The following is an 18,531-nucleotide window of genomic DNA, read 5'->3' on the forward strand; positions in this document are numbered from 1 at the left end:
CTGCTTTTCGACGAACGTACCTTTTCGCATCTGAGCCAAATAACATAGACTTAGATTCATCACTGAAATGCACCATTTGTCATTTTTCTTGAGACCACAACACATGTTCGGTTGCAAAGGTAAGACGACACTTTTTATTCTTGGAGCTGATCAGTGGCTTCACTGAAGGTGCTCTTGCTTGTAGGTTATGTTCAACTAAAGGACGAGACACAGTTTTTCGAGATAAAGTTTTCTTCAGTACAATGCTCATTTCCCGAGAAACAGCAGCAGCAGTTTTAAATCTGTCCTTTTTAACCAACTTTACCATAGCACGATCTTCTCTCTTGGTCGTTTTTCTAGGCCTACCTGCAGACCTTCTTGCTTCACACGAACCACAATCACCGTAGACCTTAAGAATACCGCGAACAACACTTTTGACTTGTTAACAATCTTTGCAATACTTAAATTATCCTTCTTTCGAAGCTTAATAATCTGCTGACCAATTGGTAACGGAGTAAGTGGCATTATATTAACAAAGTACACTGCAGATATTCTTAGGCGTGTTTAGTAAATGAACCGCCACGTAAACAAATTCAAAACATTAGAGTTCGCTGGTTAAATATACTAAAACATGGAGTAAAAGCAACCGTTCTGATCATTTTGGCCGCAATGGGTTTTGCAGTAAATCACTAAATCATCCATAACTTTTGTATTATCCTCTCAAATTACACCAAAATCTCAGAGAATAACAAATTATATTGTATTTATTGTTTGTGGAAATTATAGAATATAAAACAACTTCGATAAAAAATTATATCTACTTTGCTGACGAAAACAATGACGTTCCGAACATTTTGGCCGCAACTGTATGTATATATATGTATGTATGTATGTGTATGTGTGTGTGAGAGAGAGAGAGAGAGAGAGTACGTACATACGTACACACATATACATAGACGGAGAATTTAAGTGAGAAAACCAAAATGAAATTAGGGAAGGAATATGAAGGGTGGAAAGGGGAAAGAAGAAAAAACAGAAAGTGTTAACTCAGACAGCCATTCAGACAGATATAAACTCGAATATATAGACACAGTGTGAGAGATAGAGTCAGGGAGAAACCTAAGTCAGAGTCTGACAAAATTAGACAGACATACAAAGAAAACTTCGTATTTCTTGGATTCTCTGCTGTAATCTCGTGTGTGGTCGACTGTCTTTGAATGATGGCCTACAGTAGCAATAGAAGACAAACGTCTGTTTTAGATTGGTACATCACACGTGAGCTGATACAAAGCTTGCTGGCAAGAGAAAGACGACTCTTCAGACATATTGGTTAGAAACTTTAAAAAAAACAACAATGACAAAAACAACAACAACAACATTATTAGCATACCACGACATTAACTGGGGTGGGAATAAGGACAACAACAACAACAACAACAACAGCAGGAACAACAGCAACGATTACAACAGCAGTAACAGCAACGGCAGCAACCGCAGTAACAATAATAACAACAATCACTACTACTACTACTACTACTACTACTGCAAATGTAAGAGTAAGTGAAACAGCAGAAGCCAAAACAATAATAACATCAACAACAATAGCGTATATAAGAGCGTGAGGAACAGTAACAAGAACAGACATAGACGCAAGAACAACAGCAACCATAACAACAACGACGACGACAATAGCAACAACAACAACAACAACAACAACAGCGTCAATGATGGTAACCACAACAATAAGAGAAATTTGTAGCATAAAAATAGGAAAAACAACAGGGACAACAAGAAATGCTTGAAAAAATATTACATAAAAATATTATAGCTTGGTCGGGTGAGGCGTATAAATAGTAAAAGGAAAAGAATATATGAGAATACACAAGGGAGAAAGAGAAAGAGAATGAGAGAGAGAAAAATGGCGAAAGAAATAGAAGGAATTAAAGTTGAATGGGAAGGAAATAAAGCAAAGACACAATGAAAGAAGCAAGAAATAAACAAACAAAATATATGTAAATATTCAGAAAAAAAAAATACCCGACCTAGCTGGAAACGGAAATATTGGTTTTCCTCGTTCCAACAGAGCGTCACGTATTTGTTGTTGTTGATTTCTTGCAATTTGTTTTTTTCTTCTTGTGTGCGCGCGCGTGTGTGTGTGTGTGTGTGTGTGTGTGTGTGTGTGTGTGTGTGTGTGTGTGTGTGTGTGTGTGTGTGTGTGTGTGTTGTATTCTAATTTTAATTTTATTTTTTCATTCTTTTCCTTTCCTTTTTTTTTCTTCTAGGTCTGCAAAAGATTTCCGAACAAAAAAAAAACATTATCCTTTATATACTCTCGTTTTCCAATTACTACTACTACTACTACTACTACTACTACTACTACTAGTTGTTGTTGTTGTTGTTGTTATAGTAACAAGTTCTTGGCATCAGCATTTAGCATAATACGTTAAACCTCTAACGTTGTGCCAGGCGGGTGGAGCAAATTCCATTTGAAAAGAATTCAGACAAAGTAAAAGTGGACATTAATATAATTGATGCAGAATTTTAATGAATTTTTATGAATTCAAGTTACACCTTTAGTGATGAGGAGTAAAAAAATGTCATTACCTCAATGATTAACTCTGGTCAAATAAACCAGGGTAATTAACTTGCTAATTCTAATAACTTAATATGATGACGCGTACATTTGCTGTTAACGCGTAAGTGTATCCTAGAAGGGGAAAGCATTCAATGTGGGATTTAGTCTCGAAGAAATAGTTCTTTCTGTTGATTTTGTATGTAATAACACATCGAACCAAGATCCTGTGAGGTGGGTTTAGACATGTGCAAGCGAAATACTATCTCTGGTAGTTCGCTAACTTTACCAGTTTAATTTTTTTTTTTAGGAGAAATTTTTCTCCGAGAAAATATTCCGCAGTAAATACATTTCTTGATCCAGTGTACAAGAACATGCTAAAAATAAATGTATGTAACTTTATTTTGATCGTCACCGCGTTTAAACTTATACTAAATTAAATTAATTAAGTTAAATTAAAAATAGCGGGAAGTAAGAAGTGACACCTCTAGATACATTTTAGCCTCATTAGTACTCTTCATCAAGGCATAGCCTAACCCTTAATGTCAGCTCTTAAAAAGAATCACTGTAGTTGATATACAATTTACTGAATGAACACCGAATGATATTATAATGTAAAAAGAACAACGGTAGAAAATACATACGTATTCGTGCTGCTTAAAAATCAAAGACAATTAGTAAATGGTAAGACAACCAAGAATTAATAACTCTTATAATTTGATATGAAAATCAAATTATCGGCGAAACCAGAGCAAAGTTCTCACTTCTCCACTAGACCTTTTTTCTGCTTCTTTTATAGATTCCTTAACAGATTCACTCTGAAACAATTATATTTTCTTTTATTAAAAATGATATACAAAAGGCGCTGGCGTGGCTGCGTGGTAAGATGGTAAGAAGCTTAGTTTCCAGCCATATGGTTCCGGGTTCACTCTCACTGCGTGGTACCTTGGGCTGACCAAAGGATTGTGAGTGGGTTTGGTAGATGGAAACTGAAAGAATCCTGTAGTACAGTTACGAGGAGTGCTTTAGGGATATCACAAACGTCCTGGCTGGAAGCCAAACTTTCAAGTTCTTTTACAGAGCCTAGAAAAACTGAAGGACCGCTTAAATAAGTGTATGAATCTGAGAGGGGAATATGTTAAATAAAATGATAATTAACTGATCCTCCTATATTTTCTTTTACCCAAAGACAGGAACTTTACATCACCCCCTCGTATGTGTGTGTATGTGTGTATTCCCAAGTCCTGCTTGACCACTGGTGATGGTGTGCTTACGTCCCCATAGCTTATCAGTTAGGCAAAAGAGACCGATAAACAAAGTACCAGGCTTAAAAAGGAAATAAGTAATGGGGTAAATTGACTAAAATTCCTCAAGACAGTATCCAGCATGGCCGCAGTCTAATAATTTGAAACAAGTAAAAGATAAAAAAAATTTTTTTTAACTAAAAGAGAGTATCTGATCATAAAGGAGATATCCTATTTTTCGAAAGGTTTCTTTTAGGACATAGATGTATAAATGAGAAAAAATGTACCAAAAGTGAAACGAAGTTCTAAATAACTTAAAGACCTGAGATTAGAATATAATGGAGTATGTACTAAGACATTAAAAATCTGTAAAACTAAAAGAATAATACATATGTAAATAGTAAAATAACCAACTAAAAAAGAGTAGTAATATCTTTATATAGATTAATGAAGCGGATGATTTAATGGCAGTACATTTGAACTTGTTCTATATTTGATTCGTATTTGGTTAAAATTCCTGTTAGGTTTCATCAGACTTTGAAATTATTTCATACTGTTCTGTTAGTTGTATTTTTAGAACACACTAGTATTTTGGTCAATATTTATCAAATTTGTTTTTGAGATGTCGTTTATTAGTTGTTAAAATGTAATATGAAATCTTCAAAATACGTTGCTTATTAGTGTTATATTATGAATATTTTTACTGATATGATCAATGGACAAAAAAAAATTCTGCCTTCCGTCTTCAGATGTACTGATTAATGATCAAAATATTTTCGATAACTAACCATTATGAAGTTGTTTAGTTGCTTATTTCACTAGATATATGTGTTTGCTAACAATATGTAATTCATGCTGTTAAAAATAATAATGTATTTTTTATGAAGTAAAGTTTTTGTATACTTATTTATTATAACTAGTCTGTACTTATGAATCCCTCGTCTGGAGCAGCTGTTCATAAGCATTTTTCTTTTATTTTGGATTTCATGAAAGCGGGGTGATCGAAGTAAATCAACCATGATTATACCGTCACTTTCGTATTATCACAAATAAGGCAGGGTGTGATGTCAGAGATATTTAGCACCGACACATAACAAACCAACTAATATAAAGTTGCAACATCTTTATTTACATAGATTAATGAAGTGGACAATCAAACGCACACAGGGTTGTCCCTGATGATAGTGAAACAGAAAAAAAAAACTAATGAAATAAAATAACTGTATTACATATGAGGGACGCCCCACCATATTTGTATTTAATATGTAAAATTGTCTACGGGGGAATTTTTATTTAGTGACGATCATGATATGATTTACAGCTCTTGGTTACTGAAACACTTTCTGTGTGATATTCAATTCCTCAGTGTTTGTTATATTTATGTAGTTATACACGTCTGTTCTGTTCCATTAGGATGTTGGTCTCCACCAAGTTGTTTTATTTTTATGTGAACTATTATTACTGTTTGGTCGCAGTTGTTTTTCTTTCCTTTTGGTTAGTATTGTAATGCAATCTTTTATTAACATAAACAGAAAAGTGTATCAATGTAAAGAGCTCCAAATTTATTTGGCAATGTAAATATTGTTCGTATAACGGCTTTTAGATGACACAATATGAATATTGTTCGATGTTTGTTTATATAGTTTTCATTCTTAAATGGAAAACATCATGAAGCTGCTCTTCACAGACGGTTAACAATGTTCGAAATCTGTTGGTAAGTATCTTTAACATTTTCAGACAATTAATTTACTGGTATTATTAAAATGCCATGTGACCATGACAAATGTTGATTTGACAAACGAGATGGTGAGAATTATTATATCTGACGATTTGCAATTTCGAGGAACGAATTGAGTGATACGCATCTTACACGAGAAATTCTTTGAAATACTACATATTTAATGAAACAGAGAACATTATTTCAGATATTAAAATATTTACTGTACACACCATAATAATTGTTGCTTTTAACCAAAAGGTGGCAAACAAGCAGAACCGTTTGAACGTCGATATTTGTTCCGGATTTCTGCGTTCTGTGTTCAAATCCACCAGAGATAGACTTTGCTTTCCATCCTTTCAGTATCGTAAATAATCCTTTCTACAATAGGCACAAGGCCTGACATTTCTGGGGAGGAGTAAGTCGATGGCATCAACCCCAGTACTTCACTGATACTTAATTTATAGACCCCGAAAGCATGAAAGGCAAAGTCGACCTCGGCGGAATTTGAACTCAGGACGTAAAGACGGGCGAAATACCTATTTCTTTACTACACACACAAGGGGCTAAACACAGAGGGGACAAACAAGGACAGACAAACAGATTAAGTTGATTACATCGACCCCAGTACGTAACTGGTACTTATTTAATCGACCCGAAAGGATGAAAGGCAGAGTCGACCTCGGCGGAATTTGAACTCAGAACGAAGCAGCAGACGAAATACCGCTAAGCATTTTGCTCGGCGCAGAGTCGTAAGTAATGATTCCAGTACTGGAGTAGATCTGGATTGTACATATAATTTAAGGTTTCCTATATTTAGCTGGCTCAGTCTGAGAATTAGTTTAAGGATATACATTTTTCAAGAATATTCAGTCGTTTATACGTTAATTACAGGAATATGAATTTAGTCGATCAAACAACTGAATGCTCGTCGCCTCAAAACCGACGGAGAATCCCACCGGTAGAAAGAAGAAATATTCCAGACACGCATCCGATGTAAGAAACCGATGAGCGGTGAACCGATTACTTAAAACAGATGGTGGCCAAATGTCACCTACGAGAGGTGTTCATTAAAGAAATCCTTCCTCATCTCCTTCACTCTCCCGACCTTCCACCTCTTTCCAAGCATGAAGTCTTTTTTGAAGCCGAAGCACTTTTCGGATGATGAACTTATTTCCGAGGTATAGTCTTGGCTTCAGACGCAACCTACCTACTTCTATAAACAATGTCTTCAAAACCGCATAAAGCAATGGGAGAAGTGTGTCACCAATGATGGTGGCTATGTAGAGAAGGACTAATAATTATGCCAAGTTTCCTTTATCCCAGTCCTTGAGAAGTAGATCAGGGGAAATCTTTAATGAACACCCCTCGTATATTATCAGTAAAGTACAGTCCTAAATCGAAAGCAGTGATGAACTCTTGCCAGAGAAATACTCAAAGGGTCGTTTATCGATATGGTAATGCCAGGAGGAGGAATATAAGAGAGAAAAAGTACAGCAAGTGAAAATTATGGATAAGATAAGTTTAAGAAAGCGGCTATTGTATCGCTTTATTATCATCCTTATAACACGAGGATGGAAATATAATTAGGGAAACATCAGAGTAACAAGAGAAATTTATTAAAGATATTATTTCAATCAATTACCAAGAGTTACAGAACAAAACGACACAATATGTCCAGTATAATTACCAAATGACCATAAAATGGCAATTATGTGACCGGTTCATAATAAAGATGACCTTTTACATAACAAATGCTTTTGTGGTCATAGAAACAGCTATAGTCTAAGGGGAACAGAAGTAAAAAATATTCACCGCAAACTATTTATATATTGAATGAAATATAATCATGACACAAGTTTGAATGATAAGCATCTCTTAGATTTTCACGCTTTATATTTGGATAATTCATTTAGTCAAGTTGTCGCCAGCTGATATTATGATATTAATATAATATAATATTAGTATATTATAATATTGATTTATTAGGAAACATTTTATTCCAGGTGATATGCGTGGACATCATTTGATTTCTCAATCACTTGGAAATTTGTCTCATGTGTGTGTGTACATATGTGTGTATGCATATATTGTGTTTATACCACCACACACAAACACGCACATATATATGCACGATTTGCGTTCAAAATGTATACGACTTCACTTTCTCCCGACAAAACTAATGCGGCATGGTAAATATGCTCTGGGTGCGAGGTAACGCAGGCGTGAAGATTTTCGTGACATGTAGACCGCACCAGTTTCTGGTTGCTACGCCTAGAATACAGACTTATAATGCGTGCTCGTCGACTTTTCTCAATCACGCAAGATGCCCGAATGCATCGAGCAGAGATCAAAAATCCATGTCTCATCACCAGTGGCGATGGTCTTCATGAATTCTGGGTCGCACTTTGCACAGTTCTGAGCATTTCTGAGAAATGTCCATGTCGAGTGGCTAATGCTGCTCCACCAGCACCTAAGGGGCGATTTTCGCCCAAACCTTCCACATGCACAAATATTCCGTTAAAAGGGAATACACTGACCCTGTGCTTTTTATGGATTGTTACACAACAGTCTTCCATGAATATACGCCAAACCTTCTCAATCGGCTCCTCATTTCGTCTTGTGGATCGCCTACCCGAGCGTACCTCACTTTCCACTGAAATGCAGCCATGATTGAAGCTGTTGTACCATTCCATGGCCTGGGTTTTGTTCATGGCATCATCACCAAAGGCTTGAACTTAGCTTTGCAAAACATGATGCAATTTCTCTGCCAGGTGCATTCGGTGAAAACGGAAATCTGACGAGCGTACACTACATATCTTGCTCTAGGTTTAACAGCCGGGAAATGATGCTCCCTGCCGGCGCGAAAATTTTCATGCACGTTCAGGAAGGGTAGTGTCACCTCGCACCTAAAGGATATTTACTACGTGCCATTAGTTTTGTCGGGAGAAAATAAAGTCGGTTACTTTTTGAACGCACCTGTATATATATATATAAACATCTATGTATGTTTTTATGAACATAGATACACACACACACACACACATATATGTATGTATATATATATATATATATATATAATATATGACGGGCTTATTTCTTATGTTGATTCTGTTCCTTGAAATATTATTTGTATTACATCATTTGATGTTTGCATCGTGATACAAGGGAAATTAAATAAATGTCTAGTATATTTATTCTCCATTTTCTTATATTAACGGTTTATACCTATATATTGCGGAACTTCAATATATAATATTGATATCACCAGTTGATATATATATTATATATTATATATATATATATATATTATATACTATATATATATATATATATACCTAGTTACAGTGAATACATCCACTTGTTTTCAATAATAGAATATTAAAATTACTAAGTCTCTTTAAAGGAGATTACGGCAGCGTTACTGGATATTAATAGTTATCGCCATACTAATATGGTAGTCTATAAATATAAGACTAAAGCTGTCGCTGATTAGCTCCAAGAGGCCATCGCCTCTAGCTAGCTATTTGACACACGAACCTGCGTCCATTACAACCTTCGAACAGGGGAGGTCAGCCGCTTCACCTTGTTAGTCAGACATCTGCAGACATGTTTCAGGGTTGTTGCCCTTTATCAATGCAGCGTAGTCAGACCCGCAGGTGTCGCTACTGACCGTCTGTTCGAAGATTTTATTTACCTAGTTACAGTGGAATACATCCACTTGTCTTCAATAATAGAAATATTAAAATTACTAAGTCTCTCTAAAGGAGATTACGGCAGCGTTACTGGATATTAATAGTTATCGCCATACTAATATATATATATATATATATATATATATTCACCGTTAAATATCAACCCAGATGGGACTTGAATCCACAGTCTTCGTCCTGTGGCCTAATGGATAAGGTGTGAGCCTCCAGAATCGAAGATTGTGGGTTCAAGTTCAATCAGATCTATATTCAAAGATATAATTTTCTTGGCTTACGGTATATATCTTATCTTATTTCTACTAGAGCTTTATATATATATGTCTTCTTTAAAGACATTTTGACGTGATTTGAGTAAGATTAGGCTGCTATTTTCAGCAATTCAATGACATCGTTCTCTGTGACTTCTTTAAGCTCCACATCATGTGCAAGTGTCACGATATCTTTCCAAATTTGATATAAACATTCTGCTCGTAAAACTTATAAATTCAGGGGTACACTGGTCATTTATCTTACTAAGGACTATTGATGGTTTCTGTTCATCCCATTACTCAGCGATGATATCAAGAACATACATTATGTGAAACGTCTCCCAAGCGTCTCTCACTGTAGGTTTAGCCTTTCTTTCAATTGCTCTCAGAGGCTGTTTGAACGTTCTTCTCTTATCATCCATTGGCTGGAGCAAAGAAATTGTATTCTTAGCAACATATTCTACACTCCCATTATCAGAAATCTCGTTTCAGTTCACAGGGTTGTTTGATTCATTGTCCAAGATGAACAATGCTTTCCTGGAAATAATTTGTCTGTCGCTGTAACTTTCTACTGCGAAACAAAAAGTGTTCGTAAATCACTTTTCGAAAAAGCTCTTTAAACGCCAAATCAGAGGCAAATTAAACTTTGTGTAAATTTTGAATATGATATAGTGTTGGGGAATTTCATCCTAGAAGAGGCGTCAGACGATTTGATTTTTCGAATCTTTAAATCCTGGTATTGATTTTACTTATTGAGAAATAGAAGTTCGAGCAGATATAAGCTTTTAGAAAAGTACATTTTCGTAAACATTGTACAGTGGCTCTGATATGTAGCCTCCTTCGACAATCACATTTTAAAGCTCTTCGTGGTAATTAGAAGTCGCTTTTGTTCTAGAACTAGTAGCATTATTCATAACTGTCATGTTATGCAAATTCAAACGCTTCTTAAAACTTTCAAACCAAATTTTACTTGCTAGAAAATGTTTCTCATTAGAAGTTTAACCTTCCTTTTTCTGCAGGTCGTCGAACGAACTTTTTTTATTCACTATTGTACTTATGTGATTCTTGATTCTTACGCCTAAAACTCGTCCATTTTTACGCATTTCACTTTACGTCGAGATATAAATTCATTGATAAATGTTTTTGTCCATACAAGACCGGTGAGACAAACTGCTAATACGATATGACACAACACAATAAACAGAATATTAATTTGAAAATTTATTTAGATATTTCAATATAAGGATTTTCCTTAAATTGCTTTATGATGTTCCTGGAATATGGTATACAATCAATAAGTCTTTGGATAAAATATCACGATACGACAACATGAAATAACAATAATCCACAGAGAAACAATAGCAAACAAACTAACTGGAAAAGGCAGACGATACTAGCTGAAAAGGTAGTCACTAATTTATAGGATGAACTAATGATGAGAAATTAGGAAGGATAAAGTGAGAAATATCAAATATTATGGACGCGGTAGGTAGATATGATGACGTTGTTTAATGCTTGCGAACGTGCGTATGTGTGTGTGTGTGTATTTGCATTTTTGCATATGTGTGTGTGTGTGTGTTTGCGAGTGTATTAGTATATCAGTTCATATATACGATACCAGAGAAACAGGAAACAGACGAAATATCACGAACACAAAGAAGGTCAATTTGCATTGCAAAAGATTTTGCGAAAGTGCTAGAATCGTCGAAGTCAATATCAGCAATTCCTTTAACGTCAGAATTTCAAATTAATTCATAGAAATGAATTGGTTTGGAAATCCTAGAAATAAATATTTGCACTTAAACTGAAAATATCTCTTTTGTACAAGGAGACATTAGCGAAACAATTTAATATAAACGAAACTAAGAAAAAAATTATATTTGTGTGTATATGTATATGTATATTTGTATGTATGTATGTACGTATATAATATATATATATATATATATAATATATATATATATACATATATATATATATTATATTATATATCTATATATTAATATATATATATATATTATATATATATATATATAAATATATATATATATATAAATATATATATATATAAATATATATATATATATATAAATATATATATATAAATATATATATATATATAATATATATATATATAATATATATTATATATATAATATCATATTATATAGATATTATGAACCATTGTCTTGTACCATACATAATACATGCCATACACACACACACACACACACACACACACACACACACACACACATATAATTTTAAAATAGGATAAAAACTTTATAAGAATTTATCAAGTAGTCAGCGTGAAAAAACTCATAAGGGAACATTTTTATAATTATTCCCTTTAAATATATTTATTTATATTAAGGGTATTACTACATGTAAAAGCCTAACGCTATGAGGGACTCTTAAAGTCAAAATGCCATATTTATTATGTTAGTTTTGACTTTAAGAGTCCCTCATAGCGTGAAGTATTTACGTGTAGTAATACCCTTAATAACATATATATATATATATATAAATTGATCAAAATAAAAACATGATGCGAAGGATTCAGCGATCATGTTTTTATTTTGATCAATTTACTCCACCACCTACACCACCAAACGGTATACACAGGTGCTTATTATTATCAAGTACTCACCCCGAATTTCTATATATATATATATATATATATACACACACAATATATATATAATGTATTGATCCGTGTTATAATTTAACAAATAGAGCACTCCATCTGGTGAGATTCAAATATTGTTGTCTAACGGTCACAATACATGTCTTTGGGCGCTACTAATAGTTTCACGTGTCTGAAAAGCCAAACACGTTCTTTAGGCGAAGATCACTCTTCATGCTGAACTAAGAACTTTAAATATGGCGTGGGCCGTGAGAAAACGCGAAAAAACGTGCAAAATTGGTAGCATATACAAAAAAACCTAACTTCTAATTGGAAAAATGAACACATGAGACCTATGTAAATGTAAATAATGTATGAAATTAAATGCAAATTAAATGTAAATTGTGTAAGGAGAGTAAAAGTGTATAAAATATAAGGTGAAAACGTAGAATTATAAATCTAAGAAATGTCGGGAATATAAAAATTTATAAAAGTTATAAAGTATAAAAAATAAACCTAAAAATAAATACTAAAATAAAGGGTGGGGGAACTATAGTAGTAAGCGATCTAACTTCCTTAGTCTTTAAATAATAAAGTCGGGTGAGGGGCTGTCAAACCAATCTGGGATGGGTGGGGTTGTCCAGTTCTTCAAAATATATTACAGACCTCGAGTTCATTATATTTTAGGTTTATTTTTTATCCTTTATTCCCGACATTTTTTATATTTATACCTCTATATTTTCACCTTATGTTTTATACATTTTTACTCTCCTTACACAATTTACATTTTATTTGCATTTAATTTCATACATTATTTACATTTTCATCAGGTCTCCTGGTTTCTTTTTTCTGATTAGAAGTTAGGATTTTCTCTATCTACAATTTTTCACCCTTTTGCGCATTTTCTCACGCCCCACGCTATAACTAATGTTTTTAGTTCAGCACGAAGAGTGGTCTGCGCCTGAAGAACGTGTATTGTGACCCTAACAATGCAATATGTGTATGTGTGTGAAAGCAAACAAACAAACGAAGTTTGCTTTAGAAGCGTTGAGATGTCTTAGAAAGTTAAAGAAGGGATTTCTTTTTTAAATTCTCAAACGCAGAATAATGCTAATAATATAGCCTGAACAGGATAAACTGCCCCTAATTTTCAGAAAAAGTGTTGACGGCTAATTATGAGACTCGAACTCGCACCCCCGTGATTACGCGTCGCGGTGCTCTAACCTTTAAGCTAAACAGCCCTCACCACAAATACTTACGCAAATTTAAGATATATAGAAATCTCGCTTTATGAGATGCTATCGCACGTTAAATTCAAATTACAATGAAAGTATACAAACAAACGAAGGTTCCTTTAGACGTGTTGAGATGTCTTAGGCAGTTAAAGTTGAATTTAACGTGCGATAGCGCCTCATAAAGCGAGATTTATGTATATCTTAAATTTGCAAAAGAATTTATAGTAAGGGAAGTTTAGCTTAAAAGTTAGAGCACCGCGACGCGTAATCACGGGGGTGCGAGTTCGAGTCTTACAGCTGGCAGCAAACACTTTTTTCCTGAAAATTAAGGGTTGTTTATCCTGTTCGGGGTATATTATTAGCATTATCCGGCGTTTGAGAATTTGAAACAAAATCACGTCTTTTATATATATATATATATATAATATATATATATATATAATATACTATCATTAAAGACCCGTCGTTGCCGGGTCATAGTGCTAGTGCATGTATATATGTGTGTACATATTACATGTACATCTATATATATACATCTACACATAAAATACAAAATACAAAGTTATATCTTGATATCGCTAGTGATAACAATACTCAAAATATATAACAGACTGGAATTGTTAGCCCGTCTCTTGTAATTTCGATCAATTGTGTCTTGTCCTCCCTCTTGTATAGAAGTGTGGCTACAATCCAGCCTACATCTACTTCTGGGGGGGGGGGGTGCATTTAAAATTTTTTTCCGGGATGTCCTACGTCCCAGATATAAAGGTAAAAGTAAAATATTTCCACTTTGCAAGTTCGAGTCGAGTACTCCCTTGAACGCTCCGCTAACTCGAACCTTGCTTCTATTGCGGCGAATTTACCGCCTCTGATTAGATAACTTTCATAGTCGCACCAAGACACTTTTCGAAGGTGCTTTCCTCCATATGTGTTCAAATCTTTTTTCTCTACATTGTATACTTTATAGACAATAGTCTTTTCTTTAATTTAATTTTTTATTATCCATCTGGATTATTCCATTTCTGCACGCTAATGTTATTTTTAATTTATTCCCATTCATGTGAAACCACTTATTCAAGTTCGAATCATTGATGCAATTTTATACCAATTGCTATTTTTACTTTTGTTATGTTACTTTATACTTTAGTTTGATTTTAATTATTACTTACTACATATAATTCAATTGTTATTATTATTTTTATTGTTAAAGTGAAAGTATCTGACATAAAATAGAGAAATGTTTTTCTTTCACTTTTAACACGTAATACTGAAATAGTGGAGGAGATATGATATTGCTATGGGCTCGCTCTACGCAAGAAGTTGAACATTTTTTTTTACCATGAAACTACATGGATCCTAAGTAAGGCATGTGTAAAATTTGAATGGAATTGGTTGTGTAGTTCTCAAGTTTTAGGGAATCGTAGAGGAGAAGATATGATATTGCCGTGGGCTCGCCCTAGGCAAAAAGTTCAAATTGTTTTTTGTCGATGACACTCTCCGGACCCTAAGTAAGGCATGTGTAAAATTTGAATGGAATCGGTTGTGTAGTTCTCAAGTTTTAGGGAAAAAACACACAGACAGACAGACAGACACACATCTCAGTTTTATATATATAAAGATATATATATATATATATATATAGATATATATATATAATATATAATATATATATATACATACACACACACACACACACACAAATTAATATATAATACGAGATGGCATCAAAAAGCTTCTGGACTAGGTCTGTGGCGCGCGAACAGATAGGAGAACACGGTTCTCGTACGCAGTACCCTTCATGAACAACGTGCCGAGTGACATTGCTGTGTTTACTTCGTAAGCTGCGAATTTGTTTTCGTAATCATGTGTATGCTGTGGCCTGATATTTTGTTCATGGTCAGGAAGTTGAGACAAAGAGCCAACGTGAAATTTTGTGTTAAACTTGGGAAGTTTGCAACAGAAACATTGAAAAGCTTACGGCGACGGAGGAATGGGTCGTACGCAATGTTTCGAGTGGCACAGATGCATCAAAAGCTGAAGGATGTCTCTGGAAGTCGTTAAGCGATCTGGAAGATCTGCCACCAGCGTTACCCCTGGAAATGTGGACAAAATTCATTAGCTTGTGCAATGATAGATAGATAGATAGATAGATAGATAGATAGATAGATAGATAGATACATGCATACATACTATATACACAGACAGACAGACAGATAGACAGACATACAGACAGACAGACAGATAGATAGATAGATAGATAGATAGATAGATAGATAGATAGATAGATAGATAGATAGATAGATAGATAGATAGTTATATCTACGACAGTCTTCTTTCAATTTCCGTCTACCAAATCCACTTACAAAGCTTTGATCAGCCTACGGCTATAGTAGAATATACTTGCTCAAGGTACCACGTAGTGGGGCAAAATTCGGAGCCATCTGGTTGGTAAGGAAGCTTAGTGGACTGGAACGACGTGAAATAAAGTACCTTTCCCGAATACTTAGTTCGCATCCTTGAATAGTTATCGAACCAACGCCCTTATAATCGAGAACCCAGTTGCCAAACTACTAGGCCTGAAAATCATCTCTTTTCTGTAAGTAGTGTGTTTTCAGTTACACATTAAACGAAATATCACTTCATATTAGATGCATATAATTGAGTATCCACACGGCTGCACATACGTATTATTATGTAATTAATTATACATAATGCAGTTCGAATTGTAAAGTCTGAAATTTTTTGCGTAGATATAACTATAATTTTTAAAGTAAATGCCTCGCTGTGAAATGTAAACAAATATAAAGACAGCCTACAGGGCGATGCAAAATTGTGTTTACGTTTGTTTGTATTTCACAACAAGAGATATCATTTTAAAATTGTAGGTATATACATACAGTAGAAATTTAATATATCATTCTATTATTGCTCTGAACCGGATTTTCTCTTTTTAAATTTACTGAACGCTCTTTCTAAGCGCTTTACGCAAATAATAACTATATGTGTGCATATATATATATATATATATATATATATATATATATATATACTTTATTTTAAGCAGCAGAAAATTCCACAAAATCTGCTAGCAAAAACTGTCTGATGAACGGCAACAAGAAACTCAGAGTAACAGATTTTGTTGAATTTTCTGCTGCTTTAAATAAAGCATATTACTCTACCACTGGTATTTGAGTACTCTTTCTTCCACCTTGTTTCACATTTATGTGTTTACTCCGGTATATATATATATATATATATATATATACATATGTGTGTGTGTGTGTGCGTGCGCGTGTTCGTCCATTTGCACGCATACATATATGTATGTGTGTGTGAGTGCCTGTGTCTGTGTGTGCATATGGATAGGCATACATACATACATATATATGTATATATACTCTTTACTCTTTTCTCTTTTACTTGTTTCAGTCATTTGACTGCGGCCATGCTGGAGCACCGCCTTTAATCGAGCAACTCGACCCCGGGACTTATTCTTTGTAAGCCCAGTATTTATCCTATCGGTCTCTTTTGCCGAACCGGTAAGTTACGGGGACGTAAACACACCACCACCGGTTGTCAAGCAATACTAGGGGGACAAACACAGACACACAAACACACCACACATACACACACACACACACACACACACCACACACCACACACTATATATATTATATATATATATATATATTATATATATATATATATATATATATAACATATATACGACAGGCTCCTTTCAGTTTCCGTCTACCAAATCCACTCACAAGGCATCGGTCGGCCCGGGGCTATATCCGAAGACACTTGCCCAAGATGCCACGCAGTGGGACTGAACCCGGAACCATGTGGCTGGTTAGCAAGCTACTTACCACACAGCCACTCCTGCGCCTATTATATATAATAATAATAATAATAATAATAATAATAATAATAATAATAAATAATATAATAATAATAATAATGATAATAGAGGGTAACATTAATCAATTAATAATTAATAATTTTACCAAGTAGTTTCTGCATGTTAAAAGGACCATTAACGGTAAACTTAAACAATAATTTTTATAATTATGAGTATAATTATAATTAGGGTTCAGCAAAAAAAAAAAAAAAATTGTTTCACCATATACCTAAATTTAGAAATAGCAGCCAAAAAACTAGCTATTTCTCTACCATAAGAAAATCTCCCAGATAGCATATACTCGAAAACAATACACGTAGGTAAAGAGAAAAAACAACGAATTCAATCGGCATTTGATTAACTGTGGACGCGTTTCGGAGTTAGATAGATATGAAAAATGCAAAAACCACATTTTCATTCCATCATCCTCGCTCTTCAGCACAGTATTTCAAGATTTAAAATTTGAGAGCTGGAATGAAAATGTGGTTTTTGCATTTTTCATATCTATCTAACTCCGAAACGCGTCCACAGTTAATCAAATGCCGATTGAATTCGTTGTTTTTTTCTCTTTACCTATGTGAATTGTTTTTGAGTATATGTTATTTGGGAGATTTTCTTATGGTAGAGAAATAGCTAGATTTTTTGGCTGCTACTTCTAAATTTCGGTATGTGGTGAAGCAAATTTCTTTGCTGAACCCTAATTATAATTATAATAATAATTATAAAATTATATATATATATATACATATATATATGAGGGAGCATTGCTTAGTAGTTAGGATGTTGCATTCAAGATCTAGTGATCGTGATTTCTGTTCCTAGACTGAGTGGTGCATTGTGTTCTTGAGCAAAATACTTCACCTCACCTGACGCGTGGTACGCAGTGCACTTGTTCAGACAACGTCGATTTAATGGAGGGAGAGTGAGCAAATGTTCGGCACACGAACATTTGATCACTATACACAAATCATTTGTGCAAATCGTTCAGCACAAAGCTGAGTGATCATGTGTCGTCTTTGACGGGAGAGTTCATGATATAATATATATATATATAAAAGGAGCAGACGATACAAAGGCGGGCAAGAGAAATAAAAATTAGAAGGACAGGCAAAAAAAGATGGGTCATTCGTGGCTTGCTTTCCTCAGTCAAGTTCCAGAAGTTACAACCATTTCGGACAGTTACACTTGAGATGGTTCGATTTGGTTGCCTCCCAAAAAGTCTCAGCTAAGAGCATTAGACTCCTTTGAAATAAAGCTAGCGAATGTGTACAGCAAGAATGACAAAAATCGGAGAAC

At 34.3% G+C, this 18,531-nt stretch overlaps 1 long non-coding RNA gene across 1 annotated transcript; it reads left to right on the top strand.

The window, feature by feature from the left end:
- The first annotated feature begins 875 nt into the window (after positions 1-875).
- LOC118764088 lies at positions 876-18,100 on the top strand. Its single transcript, XR_004999878.1, has 3 exons — positions 876-905; positions 9,079-9,083; positions 17,994-18,100. It is a non-coding gene; the product is annotated as an uncharacterized LOC118764088 (long non-coding RNA).
- Positions 18,101-18,531: the final 431 nt, after the last annotated feature.

This window comes from Octopus sinensis, linkage group LG7 (genome assembly GCF_006345805.1).
Source record: "Octopus sinensis linkage group LG7, ASM634580v1, whole genome shotgun sequence".
Taxonomy (NCBI): Eukaryota; Metazoa; Mollusca; class Cephalopoda; order Octopoda; family Octopodidae; genus Octopus; species Octopus sinensis.